The following is a 19473-nucleotide window of genomic DNA, read 5'->3' on the forward strand; positions in this document are numbered from 1 at the left end:
GAAAAGACATTGATAGCATTTTACTATACTATCCTTAAATACATGGATATTTTAGAGTTGAAAATTTTGTTATATTTTATGAAAAACCTAGAGAGTGCTCACAATTTGACAGACATGTCTAATTCATAGACCAGGTGTACACATGACTGTGTAACAAGTTGAAGGTTTGGCTCTTATGACAGGAAACATTTTGTTTCTTCATGTTTCAGATGGGTTACATTATCTCATTATTTCTGTCTAGTGGCATCAGAATTTATCATATGGATCAAGTTAGGCCTAACACTCTGTTTTTCTTCCTTGTCATCTTCACTAGAAGCATTCAATCAGTATACTCGCACAGTCTGGACCCCTAAGTTAAAGTCGGGTTCTGTTTTTTTTCTTTCCAGCATATTTCTCTTAACTTAATGTATGTAATACATTGTATTTCACTGTCATCGGGGAGTGTCATAAACATCTAGAAGACTCCTACGCAAGTTTGTCTAAATATTTTCTTGGTAAAACCAAGACTGGGACTGTATCCATCAAAACCCAGCAATATTCACTGCTATGTGAGCCTCATTCAGGCAATGTTCTGCAGCTGTAGTTGTAACTGCATTAAATGTCTTCAATAAAACTGTAGTGATTGAAGTAAAACATAATATTTTAGTTATATACTGTATCTCACATGAAATGTAATGATCTGAACTTACAGTATGTTAAAACCCTTCGTCACAGCACAAATTGAACAGTAGGCAAGGTCTAGTGTATGTTACAGGACATTAAAATGAGCATTCAACCAAAAAAAAATCATAAGCTGACTCTGCCATAAATCTTGTGTACCCCTGGTGGCTATTAAAATTCCACCAAAAATTCACATACTAATGATGTGATTCCAATCAATCCAATTTATCAACCTTGCGGGCTGATTAAAGCTATCACACCATTATGATTAACTCATTGCTGCTGGAAGTAGGATTTTGCAAAGTGCAACACAAAAAGGAAGCTTTGGCTTGCTTAACACTGAGAAGTTAATAGGAAAATAAACTTTAAGAAAAATGTTAGGCCAGTTCATAAAAATCTCTGTGTTCAGTAAGGACTAATCCCTCTTCCTCTACATTTTTAAGTGTTCGTCTGCTCAAGCAGCCAAATAATTTATACTGTAACCATTTTCAAATGCTATTCATATATACTTTTTAAAGCTAGGAGTTTCTTATCCATCCCACTCCCACTTCTTCTGCTTCGGACTTCAGTCTCCTCTTTAACAAAGCAAGGAAGTGTCCATTTACAGACAGGGGGAAACAGCTCCATTAATCACAGAAAAGGATTCTTTATGTAGAAAAAATCATGCTCCACACTTTTTCCACATAAAGACGTGATATTCATGTGGAAATGGCCTGAATTAGTTTTTATGAATAGGGCCCTTGGTGACTAATTCTTTTCTGGGGAGGGTAATAGGCAAATGTTATCCAGATGCATTCCTCTGGAATTATTCCCAGTTTCTAGAAGTGAAAACTACTGTACCTGTAGTACAATACAGGGCAGTCAGTGAAACTTGATATCAGCATAAATAGTGCAACAGTGTTCCCTTCACTTCTCGCCATTGCTATAAAAATCTGATCTGTTGTAAACATCTACCAAATGACCTTCCAGTAATTCAGTAATACCTGTACCTATTCACACACAGATCTGTGTATGGGAGGGGAAAGTAAGTCTGGGAGATATTGTAATCCACCTCAACAGCTGAGTCAAACAAAGCTCTTCCAGCTTTGAAAACTTTCTAACCCTGGCCAACAAAGGGAAAGATGAGAAAATGAATGTTTACTTATTCTATTCAAAGTGATTTTTAGGACGGAATTGCCATACCCATCCTGCTTAGGTAAGGTGAGTGCAGTAATTTAGGAGTCCAACGCTACAAATAATCATAATGATACTTACAAAAATGCTCCTGCAACATCCTTTTTGCAGTTTATTCATGCATACTACCTTTCAGACATAAAGGTCAAAATACTTTAAAGAAACATTAACTGGTGTTATGCTCAAGGCATGGACATGGGGCAAGAGGATGTGAAGTGACTTGCACAAGCCATTCAGCAAACATCTCCAGTGGCAGCGTCAGGGATTAACAAAGTTAAGCATTAGTAAATCCTTAACAAATTGTTCTAAGTAAAGACCAGCCTCTCAGTTTGTCTCCAGTGCAGACATAAGTGGCTTCTCGTAACTGCTGGAACAGTTTGAAAATACTCCTTCAGAAGTGAGAACAAACACTGTGGTTATAACGCACTGTCCAGCTGTTTGCCAAATGAAATAAGAAAAATCTCACACTCCTGGTATAATAAAGCCCATTTTTAACCCTACAAGGTTTATTTGTTCATATGTATTTTGATTTTTTTGATTTTTTCTTTGTAACTACAAAGCAAGAGAAGACACTGTGTAAGTATTTTATATCCTGTCAGTCCAACGGAGACTATGCTTCAATAGTATGTTTGATGGTCTGCATGATACACACTGCAATATTATATAAGATACAAAGATAAAGAAAATGTAGACTCAGTACCAGTTACTGATAAAGATGGTAAGATTTTTGCATTGTTTTTTCTCTGAAGCATAATCAAGGTTAGAAACCAACTATGAACATTTCAGTGTCCAGCTGGGAAGATGGTCTGATTTAGATCCCTCATAGGTAATTTCTTACTATTGTGATATTAAGAATTTCTAGACATTTGGAAAAGGGTGTTGACTAGTGCTAGTCAGCTACCCAATGTCTCTGGATTGAAAAAGGTTGCCATTTAACCTTGAAATATAGGTTAAAATAGTGTTGACAGGTTAAAAAAATTATATTAATGAGTGAAGACACCTGTGCCAATATTCGCTCCTGTGGATTTCTGCAATAAATGATTGAGAAGGTGGACAAAGCATAAGGAGGTGTTACCAATGCAAGGATAATGCCAATACTTGAGTATCCATGCATTATGTTCCTTCTATTTTTTTAACAGAATGCAGCGCTGTGCTAAGTCCCATTATAGATGATCTGCACCTGTACTGAGCAGTACAATCATACTTCCCTATTTTTTGCACTGTCTTAAAATTAATAAGGAATCTGTAGTGTACAGTATTTTGGTGTTGTCTGTCATCTCCATTTATATCACTATCAGGCAGGTATCCACATGACTATTTGAAAGTATCCAGCTGCATTTATTACTCCCTCCAGGCATCTTCTCATGCCTCCACTAAACACACCCTCTGCAAGAAATAATACTTTCATGTCTCAATACTATCCAAACTGCAAAGCAGCTTTTAAACATTCACTGTCACATATATATGCTTTCACCAGAGAACCGTCTTCTCGCCATACTCCCAAGCATAGGTTTTCCTTCACAAAATATAATTAGGTTAAAGCCTATTGTTAGCAATATTAAGACTCATATTTCTGTCATATTTAAGACCCCACAACATACCCATTATAGCCAGGCACCTTTAGAAAGCTGGTATCACTACTTTTTAACAGCTTATAATTGCTTCAAGTAATTTGAGAGGTATTGGATTGCAATTTCTATATATGAGTAGTTATTTGGGTTAAGAAACTCTTTTAGGCACTTTTTAGAAGTTTTTAAAATGTATCAGTGGCTTTCCTAATTGTAGCCATTAAAAATTCTTGCCTACCTCCATAAGTGATAGAGAGGTATAGGCATTTCCAGGGGCACTACATTTAAGACAGATTTTTGTCTTAAAAAAATGTTAAAATAAATGTGTTTTTTTTCTGAGATATCATGCTTTCTCCACTGCCCGTAGAAAGAAAATATGCAACTATCTTATAGTGGAGGCTTACCTTTTAGACTGCTGCACTTAGGAAAAAAACAATCTTTAGGGTCCACCTTGCTCTCTCTCAGACTTCTTGGTGAGTCCTATAGAGGACGAGACACGTTTAAATGACTCACAGTCAGAAAATAAGGCATTCATACACATTTTAAAACTGTGGGATACAAGTCAACAGTTCCTGAGGAAGCTCCAACATAACTTTATCATTAGGAAATGTGTGAGAAGCGCCATATTTGTAGGTAGCACGATGAGGTACAGAGTTTATTGGCACTTCTCTGAGAAAAGCTGTGCAACCTTGACTCCTGGTTGCACCAGCACCCAAGAGCACATAACCATCAGATCTTTGTAGTAGGTTGCCATTCTCCGAATGTTGAATATTCCAAAGCATATCAGCAAACCTCATCTGCCATGGAGTATGCATTCTGATTCGCAAAGATACTCTGTCTACCCTCTGCACAGATAGGCATCTACTCAGGCTAGATAAATGTGTAAATATTTGTGGTTTGAAAAATAAATCACAGCAAAATACCTTTTCTTCTTCTCTTTCTTCTACTCCTTGACTAGAAATTACCTTCAGATATTCATAATGTTAATGTTCTTCTCTAATACAAGAATGCCTGTTTCTTGAACAAAGAGCAGTCCAGGATAGTGGTCAGAGCTCCTGTGCTATAATCCAAAAGGATGATTTAAAAGCTTCACATTATATCAGCTTCTCTGGAAGCTAATTGATCTAATGAATTTAACCACAAAGCAATTTATTATGCAGTTTCTGAACGCTTCCTTCTTTAACAAGCCAAAGAATTGGTGCTCTGTTAATACACAAACTGAAGATGTTTCACAGTCTGTATGAGAAATAGTTCTTGTATTCAGGCACTGTTAAATGGACTTTTTTTTAATTGCAATATAAAAAGTGGGGATTGATCTGCATATCATATTTTAGTTCACCACGGCAAAGAGATGTTCTATATTTTGCAGGGAAAGTAAGTATAAAGCATTATGGTGAAAACAGAGTATGTACAAAGATGGCTAATCCTGCAAAACACTTAAACAGAGGTGTGGTTTTACTCATGAAATTCCTGTTTATCAGGTGCTTAAGTGTTTGCAAAAGTTAGATCTTCAGATAACAAAGGTTGAATTTTCAGTCCTTAACAGATGTGGGAACCCACACTTGTATGTTTTTTGAAATCTGTAGCCCAGTTCCCACAAATATTTTCTCCTGCTATTGGAACAAGGCACTAAGGCAGGACATTTTTCCAAATGTTCTTATTTGCTGGAGTACTGAAGAAAGTCCCGATGCTAAATGCCACACTGGACATCTTGAAAGTTGTCACAACTTTTGTAATACTAACAGAAAAAAATCGTAATACCTTGTACTGACTGGAGGAAAAACTTTCTGCTGATGTTTTCTTCAGTTCTCTTTCTCTTTAACCTTGTTCATTTATTTATTCTGTTTTTAAGAACCAGAAACCAATGAGCTGGTTTCCCTGATAAGGTGGTGCTCCTGCAGCCATAGTCATCTGGGCTGGAGAAAATCAGCTGTCATATATGCTGTGAAATGAAGCAAGGGTTTAAAAAGGCCTTATAAATAGATCCACTCCTCACTAACATTGAAATGGATTCCTCCCCTTCTCTGACTTAATATAACCTGAATTTGACCTGCAGGGCGTATTGCAAGGCTCATCTTTTTTCACTCTATTTGAGAATGGGGGTATAAAATAGCTATTGTAAAAGCAGGGCATTGATCGAGCAAGGAAGGAGGATCAGTGTGTGAAGAGATGCTTCTTAAATTGCTATATCAGGCGGTATTTTCAGATTACATCAATGGCATTTAGACCATATGGAGAAGTTACTTTTTCACATTTGCAGGAATCTAAATAAATAAATAAATCTGTTGCATGAGCTACGAGGTATGACTATTATTTTTTCTGCTGCCTGTTACTAGCCTCTACAATCCTCCTCCTACAGCAGAGATTTCTGGGGTCAGGCGGTGAACCTGGCAGGGAGGGTAAAACGCTCAGTTTGCCAAGGAATATAAATAGGACTAATTTACCAGTATACTGTCCTTGCTTACAACTAAACTTATTTCTCCTTTTTCTTTCTGAGCTGTCAGAGAGCATATCCATCTACAACAGTGACTTTCTCTTCCCTGTGTGATGCACACCTCTTACGACTGCTATTTGCATGGCTCTGCCTGTTGAGTGGGTCAGGCAAGGCTCTCACTGTCCACACTGGAACTGGCAGTGGCATCCCAGCATCATCTTCGTGATGCTAACTTGTAGCATCACCCCTGTTATTTTGTTCTTGCAAAACAATCACGATAAGCTGCTAATTAATGAGGGGTTGATGTTGATCGCATAGTCAGCATGAATCAGAGTGCCATGCATGAGATTTAGGAATGCCTGGGCCATAAGTCACCATGGCATATCCCACGAGCAAATCTGGCAGTCCTTTCCCCTCAAAAATCAAGATGTTCCATCAGTTGCACTAAACTGAACTATTGTTGTGGTTTAACCCCAGCCAGCAACTAAGCCCCACACAGCCACTCGCTCACTACCCCCCCCGGTGGGATGGGGGAGAGAATTGGAAAAGTAAAAGTGAGAAAACTCATGGGTTGAGATAAAGACAGTTTAATAGGCAAAGCAAAAGCCATGCATGCAAAAAAAGCAAAGCAAAGCAAGGAATTCATTCACTACTTCCCCTCGGCAGGCAGGTGTTCAGCCATCTCCAGGAAAGCAGGGCTCCATCACGCGTAACGGTTGCTTGGGAAGACAAACACCATCACATCGAACATCCCCTCCTTCCTTCTTCTTCCCCCAGTTTATACACTGAGCATGACGCCATACGGTATGGAATAGCCCTTTGGCCAGTCTGGGCCAGCTGTCCTGACTGTGCCCCCTCTCAGCTTCTTGTGCACCTGGCAGAGCATGGGAAGCTGAAAAGTCCTTGACTAGTGTAAACTCTACTCAGCAACAACCAAAAACATCAGTGTGTTATCAACATTATTCTCATCCTAAATCTAAAACACAGCACTATACCAGCTACTAGGAAGAAAATTAATGCTATCCCAGCTGAAACCAGGACACCTATGAACGCTCGGGTACTGTGTGTGCCAGTAACAGTACTAATCACTCTCATTTCAGTGTTGGTATTAAAGACTCTATTCATGCCCAAAGGAGTGTTATGCAGCTGCTCAGTGCTTTCTTTTAGAACATGCATGTGGGAGGTAGGTTGCATAATGAGACATAGCCCTGTATTATGTCCTCATCTGTATGTGGGAGGGTTTGAGCAAGCAGAAGCACATCTCAGTTTAAAAAAGCCCTTGAAGAAACACCTCTTTTGGCTCATAGAACAGATCACATGATCATTTCAAGATGTTTCTACAGCACCTCCAGAACAGCAAACCCCTTGATTTTCTTTCTAACAAAATGGAAGAAAGTTGCTTCCTGGAATTCTGTGCGCTGAAGCAGAGGTCTTACTGGGAACACACACTGCTGCTGCCTAACAGTAGCCATTTGTCATCTGGGCTTGTGCTGAGAATTTACCAATGATTTTGGTGAGATCAGTACATCGAAGGGAAAAACTGAGCCTAGTTTCTGTAAGAGTATATCTGCTGGCTCTAAATTGTAGAGCTAATAAGATATCAGTGGGCATCAGAATTGAATTTGTTAATAGAAATAAATTCTTATGGTGGATCAAATGCACAAAAGCTGCTCTTTCACTCCTTGTAGAGTGTGTTTTTGGGTGTCTTGTTCCAGTGACCTCTTGGGCAATGCCTGTGCCTGAGTCTTGCAGTTAAAGTGCATTTCCTCTATTTCTCAGATTCCCTTTTTTTTTTTTTTTCAGTTTGTTAGATCTTTTCCCCTTCAGACTCACAAACCAAAGAGCTCTCTTGCAGATCTCTTTTAACTTTATGCTAAGAACGAAGCACCATGCTTAAAGCAGCTTTTGCAGGGTGATCACCTTGTAAGTCCAGGATTAGTATGGAGCTGTACTCACCATCTTTTTGCTCACCATCACTATTGTGCTAGCTCCTGCCTAGTTCTCAAAAATAGCCAACAAAATTTCATAAAAACCTGAGAGAATTTTTTAAAGCATTTCAAGAAACTTTTACTCACTCTTCCTTATAATACTTCTATTCTTATTTTCTCAGTCCAGGTATCTTTGTGGGATATACAACTGATATATTAAGTATGTTATAAGAGGATTTTTGAAAATGTAATGAATTAAGTTTCTGAACGCTGAGACCACCAAATAGCCTAATTTTTTAAAATTTATGGGGTGTTTCCACTAACATTAGGAGAAGAAATAGGACAAAATAATTTCTGATTTTGATAAACATAATTCCACTGAGTTTAATGCGACGTCTTCTATTTAATATAGGACCAGATTTGTATCTCATAGTTTCTGAGAGTTTTCCATAGCAATGGTAGGGGCTTTATGTAGCGAAAAGTGAACTTCCAGAAAAATTGAAGTTTCTGAATGAGAATTCTTATTTCTCTGAAAATTACCATTTTCACCGAAACCTTCTGCTACGTGCCTGTCGCCCTGGCAGTGGGTACAAAGATATTCCATGCTTCAAGGTCCCCTGATGAAGGACAAGATTCATGTCTATGAAATACGGCTTCCAGTGCCAGGGCAGAGATGTGGGGACACCACCAGACACCTGTATGCAACTTCAGAGCCAAAGTCTGTGACTGAAGCATCTGGGTACTGTCTGGTAAGTATATAAAAAACACTCATTGGATATATCTCTCTATTATCTGGTTTTATAACATTTTGTGTCAATTTCTGAATTAGTAAAAATGTCATCAGTATTTATATATTTTTCATGCTGATAGTTTTACATACAGTTGGCATAGACTGACTAGATAATTTTAATTATTGCTATTTAATGACTAACAAGGCTATTTATCCAATATACATATGCCATTAGTATAAGCTTATTTAAATAACATTGTCTGGTTTTGCAGGTATTCATAAAATTGGAAAATTATCTATATTGAAGAGACAACCTCTCAGCTGTCACATTATCAATACATTGAGTTCTTTATGAATAATTTTCTATTTATCTCTTCTAGAAGTAATCAGAAAGGAGTCACTTTAAATAAACTTCTCTTCACAGATGATTGATTGATTATAGAAAATGTAATTTCCTATCCCTTCCAAAGATCTAGTTTCATATATAACTAAACATTTAACTATATTGGATGCAAGTTGATTTTACTTTTCTCATGACAGAAAGGTTAAATCAATGACTTATAGCTGAACATTGAATCCTCTCTTACTTCAGGTAGAGTTCCCTTTGCAAGGACTGAGCAGAAAAAAAACTGTCTGAATACACGGCAATTTCAGTCAAAAATATTTGAATGGAGAAAGCATGCAAGTGTGTGCATCTATGTGTCTCTACATACAAGGATTTGTTATTTGTATCATGACTTTTCTAGCCCAAAGCAATAAAATGTTGCATAACAATAAAATATACTTATATTGGACAGAAAATGCTCTCAACTACCCTGGTGCAATCCATGGAAAACAGTGAGGCAGCACCTAAGCAAGTAAGAAAAACATGGCCCATTACTGCTTACTCCTCAGGAAGAAAACATATGGATATTCAGCAGTTTTCAGCAGGGGAAACGCACAGAGGTCCCCCTGAGCTGAATGGGCCGACCAGCAGGGGAGGCTCCAGGGGTGAAGCTGGCAGCTCCTGCTTGTCCCTGCTCCCTGAACCATCCCCAAAGCAGGACGTGCAGGCCCGGGGAAGTCAGCCATGGACACCCCACAGATGGTGGGCTGGACAGCCACTGCAGCCATGGGGACAGCACGTCTTATCCGGGCTTGTCTGGCCTTGTTGTGGTTTTCCTGCTGGGACAGCGGAGAACCTATCCTGCATCCCTTTAACAAACCCATATACAGTGTTCCCTTCTGTTTTTTAAATATTTCTTGGGTTGCTGAGCACTCAAACAATTTACAAATATTATGGTCATATCTTGATCATTGTCAAATGTGCTGAGGCATAACTTCATCTCGCAACCTAAAATGGTTATGACTGCAGGTTTCTATCCAGAGTTTTTCTGCCAAAACTGAGTAGATTGTAGCTCGGGTCTTTAGAGAAGGGGAGGGATAAGCCATGCCATGTGATAAAATAGCCTTTCTTTGTCAAACATAGTTGGTTTCAGTTATGACTCAATATGAAAAGACAGGTTCCTAAAGAAAGTTTCCACATTTTAGTGCCATTCATAAATATTTTAACTTGCTTTTACTTAATGCACAAATGAAAAAACCATAAAGGGGATTTGACCTTAAACCCTTAATTGACAAAGACTAGTTTAAATCCTCTGCAATAGCCGACTAATGCAGTACCATTATGAATCATAAGGAATCTTAGCATGATGCATTCCCATTGTCACTGAACTAGTTAAAGCCAGTGAAGCATGACTAAATTGTTGTGACATTTTCCCAGCCCTACTATTACCTGTCAGATGGGAAAAAATCAAGGCGTCAGGACAAGCTTCCATATTGATGTGCTTGCTGTTGATATTAATTGATGTAAATGGATAAGCTTGTCCATCAACAGTAACAAGCACATCTGCTCATTGTAAAAAAAAAATCTTCTTAACCTTCTGTTCTTTTCAGACTTCTTTGATATGAAAAAATACTCAGTTCTATACTCAGCAAATATGATGTCTATTGTGTTTGTTTTTGTATGTTTTTCTAATTTGCTGACAAAATGAAATATGAACTATTCTGGTATTTCATGTTTTTACTCACAATGGATTGAGTTATATAAAGTAGGACATGGACAAATTACAAAAGCCAGAACAAGCAGGGTACCTAATAGTCTTATATAACTGCAAACAGCCTGCATCTGCTTTAATCCATCATCTTCCTTACTGCTCTTTGAAAAAAAAAAAATTCTTTTTCTTTCTTTCTTTCTCTTTATTCATTTTAAGTACAAAGAAGTTTTCCATAGACTAAAAGAGCAAAACTTTTCCTGATACATCCTGCAAAGATCTATAGCAAAGAATCCTTTGGGTTCTTTCCTGGGTGAATTTACTAATTCCAACTACATGTTGTGTTACAAACAGAGCTCTCCTAAAGATCTTATTGTCAGTATAGTACTTGTGACAACAAAGCCTGCTTATAGAGAGAATGCATTTTTTTTCAAATGTCATCCTCTGCCTTGTGATTATTTTTTTGTCTGCTTAGTAAAAGAAAAGTAATAACAATTAAAACTACAATGTAAATAATCACGCTGAATTCCATGTATTTTCATTCAGTTATGATTTGAGTTTAATTAGAAATGTGATGTCTCCTAGCAGAAATAAAGTATGCATTGAGCATCGTGTTTGTTTTTTTGAAATCATATTAATGAAGGCAGCCACTGCTGCAGACTATATTTAGCATTTCTGTTGATAGAAACAGAGAATAATTCAGAAATATCTTCACGTTGGTGAAATATTTACTGGAAAATGAAACCAAACATGCTGAGAGAAAGGTAAATGGAAATGTAATCAAGGTAAACAGAAATACTTTCAATACAGTACATAAGAAAATTTGAGATATCTTGAAGAGGAGTAAACTTAGATGCTTTTGAATACCTGAATATTGCCATCATCTGATAAAAACATTTTACTTATTTTATGTTTTACCTAACACAGCTATACTACGAAGTTCAAATAATCTGAAAGTAATGCTGATGTCTGAAACAGGCATGAATACTGATGAAGGGTAAAAAGACACCAAATTAAACCTCAACTCATATTCTCTTTCTTATAAACTATGTTGGCATATGTCTTTTTCCAGAAAGGTCTTCCAGTCCTTCTGAGACTGTGGCTACAGATCCAGACTGTATGCACCTCCTGGGAATAGTTTAAACAAAGAGAATGAGAACCATTTAGACTATTGTTAAATTACCTTAGTTTTTCTTTGCACCTCTGTATGAACACTACTCCCACACCATTCCCAAGCAAATGAAATCTTGCTCTGAAGTCTGAAAGTTCCAGTTAGTCACTATTTATAACATTCACACTCAAGGGAAAATGTAGAGGATTCAGTACTGTCCAGATTACAGCCTGGCAAGCTATTGTCTTCGAAGCACAGATGATACAAGCAAGTTACTGGAAGGCTCTTTTCAACTGTTTAAGAGTTATTTAGAACAGCCAGGAAAATGTCAACTAACACAAACACATCACAATGCTTGATGTGCTACTTACCTTCATTTGAATCATTCTTCCATTTCAGAACAGAAAACCAAAAACATGTTGAAAATTCATTTCAGTGTGATACGTCTTTTGACCATTCATTTCACCTGGGTCCTATGGGGGTATTTATTTGTGAGGCCAAAATTTTCTGCTGATGTAAACAAATGAAAGAACATTGAGGAACTTCATTGAGCTGTAGCCATTTACCAGAGCGGAGACTATGTCCCAAAGCCTTTATAAGGTAGAAAGTTCATTTTCTACTATTAAACTGCTACATTTTAAACAATTACGATTGAAATAAAAACTATCTTTATATCAAACCCAAAGAGACATAACATTCACTACAGAGGTATAATTCATTTTTAACATAAATAAATTATGTAGTATTAGTTCTGCTTTCTCTTTCTAATGGTTTTAAAGGATCAAAAGTTTTCCTTGTAATATAAAACTACATTAGCCAGTAACCCTTCCCAACATCTGATCTAAAGTAAGTTTGGAAATAGTGAAAATAAATATCATTTATAGGAAAGAATGGAAAAAATGTATAACAGGAAAGAATTAAAAAGAATAAATACTTTTAATAAGCAGAAGAGGAGGTAACACTTTAGATTATCTGTATTTACCTTTTGTACAGAGACAAAGGAAGGTATTTTGTTATGACTCGTCTGTAGGATGTTAACTACCACTTGGCCAAATTTCAAGAATTAGCAGCAATTGCATTAAATCCCCCACAGATACTAAATAACAGATATGATCTAATCAGAAATTATTCCTCTCAGGATTTGATTTTACCTAAATATAAATCAGATAAATTAAGAAGTATAGGAGGAAATAGCAGGTTCAAGCTCAGTAATGATTTTCAGTAATTACCGATCTCAATTGTATTTTAACTTAAAACCTAAAATTGAATGCTACCTCATTTCCCTAGCTGTCCAAACAACTCTTTGAAAACAGAAATAACATTATGACAATATTTAATTTCTACCAGGGAAGCTATATCATACAATACAGTACAGACAACATTGCAAAAATCATTGCAGTAATTATGCAGATGTTGTTGAGCACCCAATAGGTCATGCCATGATTTATCACAGCTTTCTCAATAACTACCCTCACAGTGGTCTAAACCTTTTATCATTTTGATTCTGAAGTAACTCAATTTAATTTAGAATAATTATTCAGTTCTAAACTATTGTAACTCAGAGCGGAAATTGTCCTGCTCTTTGTGTGTGTTTGCGTGTGTGTGTTTAAGTGTATATGAATGTGTCAGATCTACTCTTAACACAACCATAGGGTTCAAGTCTTTGAGACTTACGATAGCTATATAAGTTAAACGTCAAACAAATTAAAAGACAAAAAATGGGGAAAAAAACTTGCTTACTTAGACCAGAGACATGAGAAAAAAAACCTATGAAGGGAGCTGTAACTTTCTTTTAACTAAAATGAATATTTCAGATGCTGAAACAATTCACAAATTCATGTATAATTTATCATTTTTCAGTAAAAACATTTTAAAAAGTCAAAAAACTTCACTCTGACATTTTCAAGTGGAATGTTTTGATTTTTTTCATTTCAAAACAACTTTCCATTTAGAAAAATTTACCACTTTTTAAGATGATCCCCTGAACATTTAATATTTTAGTCAATCTGAAAATAAAGTCTCAGATCGTATTTCTTTGGGAATATTAAAAATGTTCAAATTATTTTTTCGAATTGATGATTCTTTATCCACTTGATCAAAAAAATCAGTTATTCACACAGCTCTGCCCTAGCACTCCTCTAAGACTACTATGATAGGCTCAATAGCCATTTCAGCTCCATTAAATGCACCTGAGTGAAGTGTTTAAGCTTCCATCATTAATGCTACCGTTCTGTAAATGTTAACGCAGCTTTGGCTAAGAAAAGATGTCCAATCTGAGGAGGAATGCTATACAGCAGTAGCAGCAGATGGAAGACTGTCTGTTTGGTTCCACATCCCGCAGAAGAGATCAGCTTTGTATTTTAAGAGTGATATGGAAACAGAGCTGAATTGCTCAGGGAGCAACCAAGCTGATACTTTCATGGGGATTCATCAGATGGACCTTGGACTTAGAGCTTATTCAAGGGTAAAATTTATATCTGCTGTGTGGACAGGTAGTGGCACTGAAACTGTGGAAGTTGGCACCACAAGATTTAATTCTTTGGTCTTACTTTTTTTAGAGTGCATGCTGAAAGAAATTGGCAAAGCAGATCCCACAAATTTCAGCTAGCTGTGATTGCAAGTCACTGAACTAGGTAAATCTGTTGTCATTCTCCAAGTCGTTGAAAGAGTCAACACCAAAGAAACCAGAAGCCTTGCTTTTGTTACAGCTGAGCTTGAAGCACCACACATGTCATGGCGTGAACTAGATGGTTCTCCGCTCTGAAACAACCCTGTGGTGAAGGACAGCTCTGCTGGACTTGGGCCTGTGGTCAAAAAGCTGAGAAGCAGCTTTGTGTGTTAGCGATATCCCTGCATCCTAAATGCTCTCCAGATTTCTCCTCTTGGTTTTCTGGTAAAACTGCTGAAACTGTTATAAAGTATAAAAAGCAGAAGGCAGAAACTTTTGCAGAGGGGAGAGCTGCAAGAGACAATGGGTTAAATCTTGACCAAGTGAATCAAATGCACAGGGAATCATCCACCTGCACAGGCTAGAAATAGGATCATTTCAAAGCTTATAAGTGAACTCGATGCTGTCCTTTAATGTGCCACTAAACAATTCATAAAGTTCATGGTTGGAGTTGACCCCTGTTACTGTGCTCCTTCTTGGCAGTGTTTCTAGGAAAAAGCTATTGCACAGCTGTAGGAAGCTCAGCACAGGAGAACAGAGGTTTATTTGAAACAAACCAAGGATTATCATGATCAGATCCCTACAGACATGCTGACTGTGAGCCCAACAATATATTACTTATCAAACTGTACAGACCTGGGATCTTTTAGACTGGGAGATCTTAAGACTTCTATATTCCCTATAATTAGATTCTTCACATGATTATTTTTTTAGTTTGTTATGTAAAAGGTTTTAAAATTACTTGAAATTATACTCATTGTAGCAATTATAAAAATGGATTTCTCTGTAATTTATCCTAGTGTTTTGAAACCAGATTTAGTTTATGTCAGGGAGCATATTGCTATAATACATGTGCTAGAACAGTTAGGAGTTACCAGATTTAGTGATCCATCTGCCTTTTAATGTTCTCTATGTAGATCCCACTTGCTTATCAATTATATTTTATTTGATTACTGGGGTGTTTGCAGTTGTTAAAGAAAACAAATAAGACACACTTTCATTATGCTCAGAATACTCCAAGCTACAACAGATAGCAGAGCTCCCAAAGTACCATCAGTTACCTAAGCATACTGAAAAACACAAAATCAGTCAGGAGAAGGCTCCCTCTCTTGCACTTATTGAAGCACTTATGCAATGCTAATGAAAAAACATGAGTAATTTTAATCACCATTCTTGAACTTAGTGGTTCAAATGATGCAGATATTTGCCTTGTGCACTCAGCCAGGATAGTATCTGCCAATACAAAAACTGAAATCAGGTTTGAAATTGAAGAAGTAGCATGCTCATGTGTAGTAAAAACTTGGCTCCTAACCTGCTCTCTGGTCTGGAAGGGTCAAATAGTCTGAACAATCAATGATCCTTTGTCAAAGTTTGCTTTTAAGGCTGCCTAGCTTTAGGCATTGAACTGATGTGATTCTTCAAAATAAGAAGTTAAACCTTCTAGTCTCTCTTTAGAGCAGCTGGAAGAGGTAGGTTTCTATGAGGGATGATTAATCTAAGAAACTCGGGACTCTAAAGTCAGTTAAAGTTAGTCAGTGTGAATATGCTCCCACGGAACTGCACTGATAATAAGGATAATTAGATCTTTAAAAAAATATTTTCTTAAACCAGGTGGCAAACATCCTGTTTTTATCTGCACTTCAAAACATGCACACACATTCACATCCTTTCTTTTAAAGAGTTTTCTTACCTTATAAAGTAGAATCCTTTCATAATAAATTATAAGAATCAAAAAACAAATAGCAGCAGACATCACTAAGATCACCATCAGGACCAACAAAAATAATAAAATGTAAACTAATAACTTCTGAATGTGAAGAGCACATAGTATCCGGAGCTTTCCTCATTGCTCGTGTGAGACAGGATTATCAGTATTAAATTAACCTGTCTCTATAACCATGAAAATGTATTTCTGTTTTGTCATATAGACAAAACAAACTCTTCAGGATAGGAATAACTGAAGTTACAGAGGCCATTAAGTACATATAAAGTTCCTTTTTCAGTATAACCATACGTAGTAGTGCACTGTACCCATGATTCTTGGCAGTATCATGGGATTCGGTGGTGTTATTGTAAGCAGAACTGCTCAGTGAAGTCTAGTGTGGAATGATCTGTTGAAGAAAACAAATCAATCCAGAAGCTTTCCTAAGACATATTTCAACTCATGCCATTTACTTGACGAAGAATAGAACCCACTGTAGTATCAATAAGGGCAGGTAAAACTGAATTTGTTGTGCCAGCAGTTCTCTTTCTGACCTACCCTGCAGTGAGCATTTGCCACTGGATGAATGCATGGCACATGCCTGCTGGAAGTTATGTATCACAGGGCCAGGTCTGGACTGCGAATGAGACTGCAGCTCCAGCCATACCAGTCTCTCCTGGCATGGTTAGAATTATTTCAGAGGCAGTCAAAGACAGAAACATCTATAGGGCAGTTAAAAGGAACACTACTCTTTCTCTTTTTCCTGCTAGCTGATTAATTTTTTCTTCTCGTTTTCTTCTTTTTCTTGCCTTTGTTCGTACAGAAGGAGTAGCATGGTAGCAATACCAATAATGACGCTGCTGCTATGACAAAATATGCTGTAAGTCTGTGCATTTTTAGATTGACTTAAAATGTTTGACCTGTTCTTTTTTGGATATGAGGATACTTTGGCAGAACACTTGTCCACTTAGTTTTAGGCACTACTCAGCCCCCTATATGGTCAATAGGAAAAATAAGCACCTTCAAGAAGTCATTTAGACTTTAGGTGGCTGAATCATTCTCTACGTGAGCTTCCCCCTTCTTGCTGAGTACTGAAGAAGCCAAGGAGAGGTATTCTCTCAGCTTGCCTTGTGTAGATTGAATCAATTCAGGATTATTGGACATAAATGCTCAGTTGAGAGCAAATCACCCAGTACATAATCTCCACTGAATGTATGGCAATAATACAGAATAGCAAACTACTTGAGCAATGGAATATCACTGTCACATTTAGTTTAAACATAATAATATTTGCATACATTTGTTTATTTTTATATAATTAATGGTATAATTCACCATCTTGTAGGGAAATAACAAGTCATGGGCAACCAGTAAAAGTCTATACCCTAAACTACAAAGATACTGTATTAGGTGATGATAAAGGTGACTGAATTTGAAATGTAATGAAAATAGTGAGAATGTGGCTGTATACATCATCTATTTTCTGTCCTCTCACATGGGATGTATTTTGGTACTAGACATTTCAGCTGCTACCTGATCTTTTTTGTTCTCCTAGAGATGGAGTTTCAGACTAGGTTAGTATTATTCAGCTAAAGCTTTTTCTGATGTCTGGACTAAAGAGAATTGTAACTCCAGCTGTCAGCTTCCAGCAGCCAATAACAAACCTATTTACTTGGAAATTTTGCCAATTTTAATTAACTATTGTGTATACTAGTATGTGCAAGTGCTGCACTTAACTAGTGCTTTGTCTGGGTATGTGTTCTTTACCTTAAAAGTTGGTGCAGTCCTATGCTTTTATAATAGAAGACAGAAAATAAAGCTATTTGTGTGTGTCCCACCGCCCGCCCAGTTTTCCAATATATCAAGATTTGTTTACTCACTTGCTTTTTCCCAAACATACATCTACTCAGGAAGATATCTAATTGAGTCTGGAAAAGCTTTTTGGAAACTTTCCTGCAATGTTATCTACTATTGTTACTTTATGTTTGTGTGAATGTGAGTATACATATACACTCACACATATGGCCAAACATATGCTTAGGACAATTAAAAGACAATATCAAGCAAAACCAAAAATCAAGACATCTCTCCCTTTTTTACGTTTATTTTAACACGTACCTTTGATTTGAGAGGGAGTGTTTTAAGGGCATTTTGCAGGTAGGGTAACCAAGTAACTTTCCAGTGAGGCAGTGGTCTTTGTCATGCCATTTTAATTACCTGCGGTGGTTCATTTGTGTCATGGTTAACACTTACAAAGCCATAAAGGTCAAGGAGTATAAGTTTATAAAAGCTTGAACACTTTACCTTTAGAGCCTTCTCGGGTTAGCATTTCTACTTTGTCATTGCCCATTCTTTATTTTGTTACAGCTACAGCCAGTAAGCTGGCAGTAGGCAACTTCTTCCCTAAGTATGTCTTAACCCTGACCTGTGTGAAACATATCAGAACAACGGTGGGTATTTCCAATCACACTATAGGAAACAGCTCTCTGGAAGTGGCTGTCGCAGCATGTCACTTTGTCATATTTACAGGCACACAGGTATTTGAAACACCCCAAGGTATCTGTAAGTAATTGGCATGATGATTCCAATCCATTGCTAGCTATGAATTAAATATCTAAACAGTTTTGGTTAACAAGCTAATTATCCTAGTGGAAAATTGTATCTTTAGTTTATTCAGTGAGCTGGAAATAGAACAGAGGCTAGACATTGCTGTTCCCAGAGTAACTATGATTTTTGATGTGAAAGTAGAAGGCAAACAAGTTAAGACATATCTTACTGATGTACATCGTAGATGGTTTAAGACCCCTCACCTAATCCGAGTCTGTCAAAAGAAACTATGCATTCAATAAGCAGTTTGTAGCAAGAGGGGTGTAGTAGTGAATAAAGAGGACAGTAAGAAGAGTCTGACACTTGAAAGATCTTTGACAGCCTGTGGCCGACTGCTGATAGTGTTTATAATAGACTTATTATCAGCCCTGGTGTATCTTATCAGAATGAACAGGGTTGTTTGAAAATTAAGCAGTATGAAAAAAAAAAAAAATCTTACACTCAGTATTTGTAATTCTTTTGCGATAAAATATGCATTTCCAAAAATAAAAAAACCAACCTTCTTCTACTGTAATTTTTTTAATAATTTTCTGCATAGAACAGGCACAATCAAACCACAGCATTATTCAAGTGTATTGTTATAGTACTATTTAAGCTTATACTTATAAAACCAGAATAAAGTATTTTTATTTAAAATAAGGAGTTTTGTAAATGGAAAGAAAAAATACAAACATCTTTTTTTAACCTCCTTTTGTTTGTTCCTTTGTTAATATCTTGCTCTGCTAGGTTTACAAATCCTAAATAAATAGAAATTAGTGCTCCTTACTTTGCAGTCCATTTGCTTTAGATGTTTGCCTTGAGGGACATTTGTGTATTCTACTAATGGCTGCAGCAGAGTGCTGTCTCATTTTCATTCTGG

Source organism: Nipponia nippon, unplaced genomic scaffold (genome assembly GCF_047370975.1).
Source record: "Nipponia nippon isolate SJK-2023a ecotype South Korea unplaced genomic scaffold, ASM4737097v1 scaffold_1, whole genome shotgun sequence".
Classification (NCBI taxonomy): domain Eukaryota; kingdom Metazoa; phylum Chordata; class Aves; order Pelecaniformes; family Threskiornithidae; genus Nipponia; species Nipponia nippon.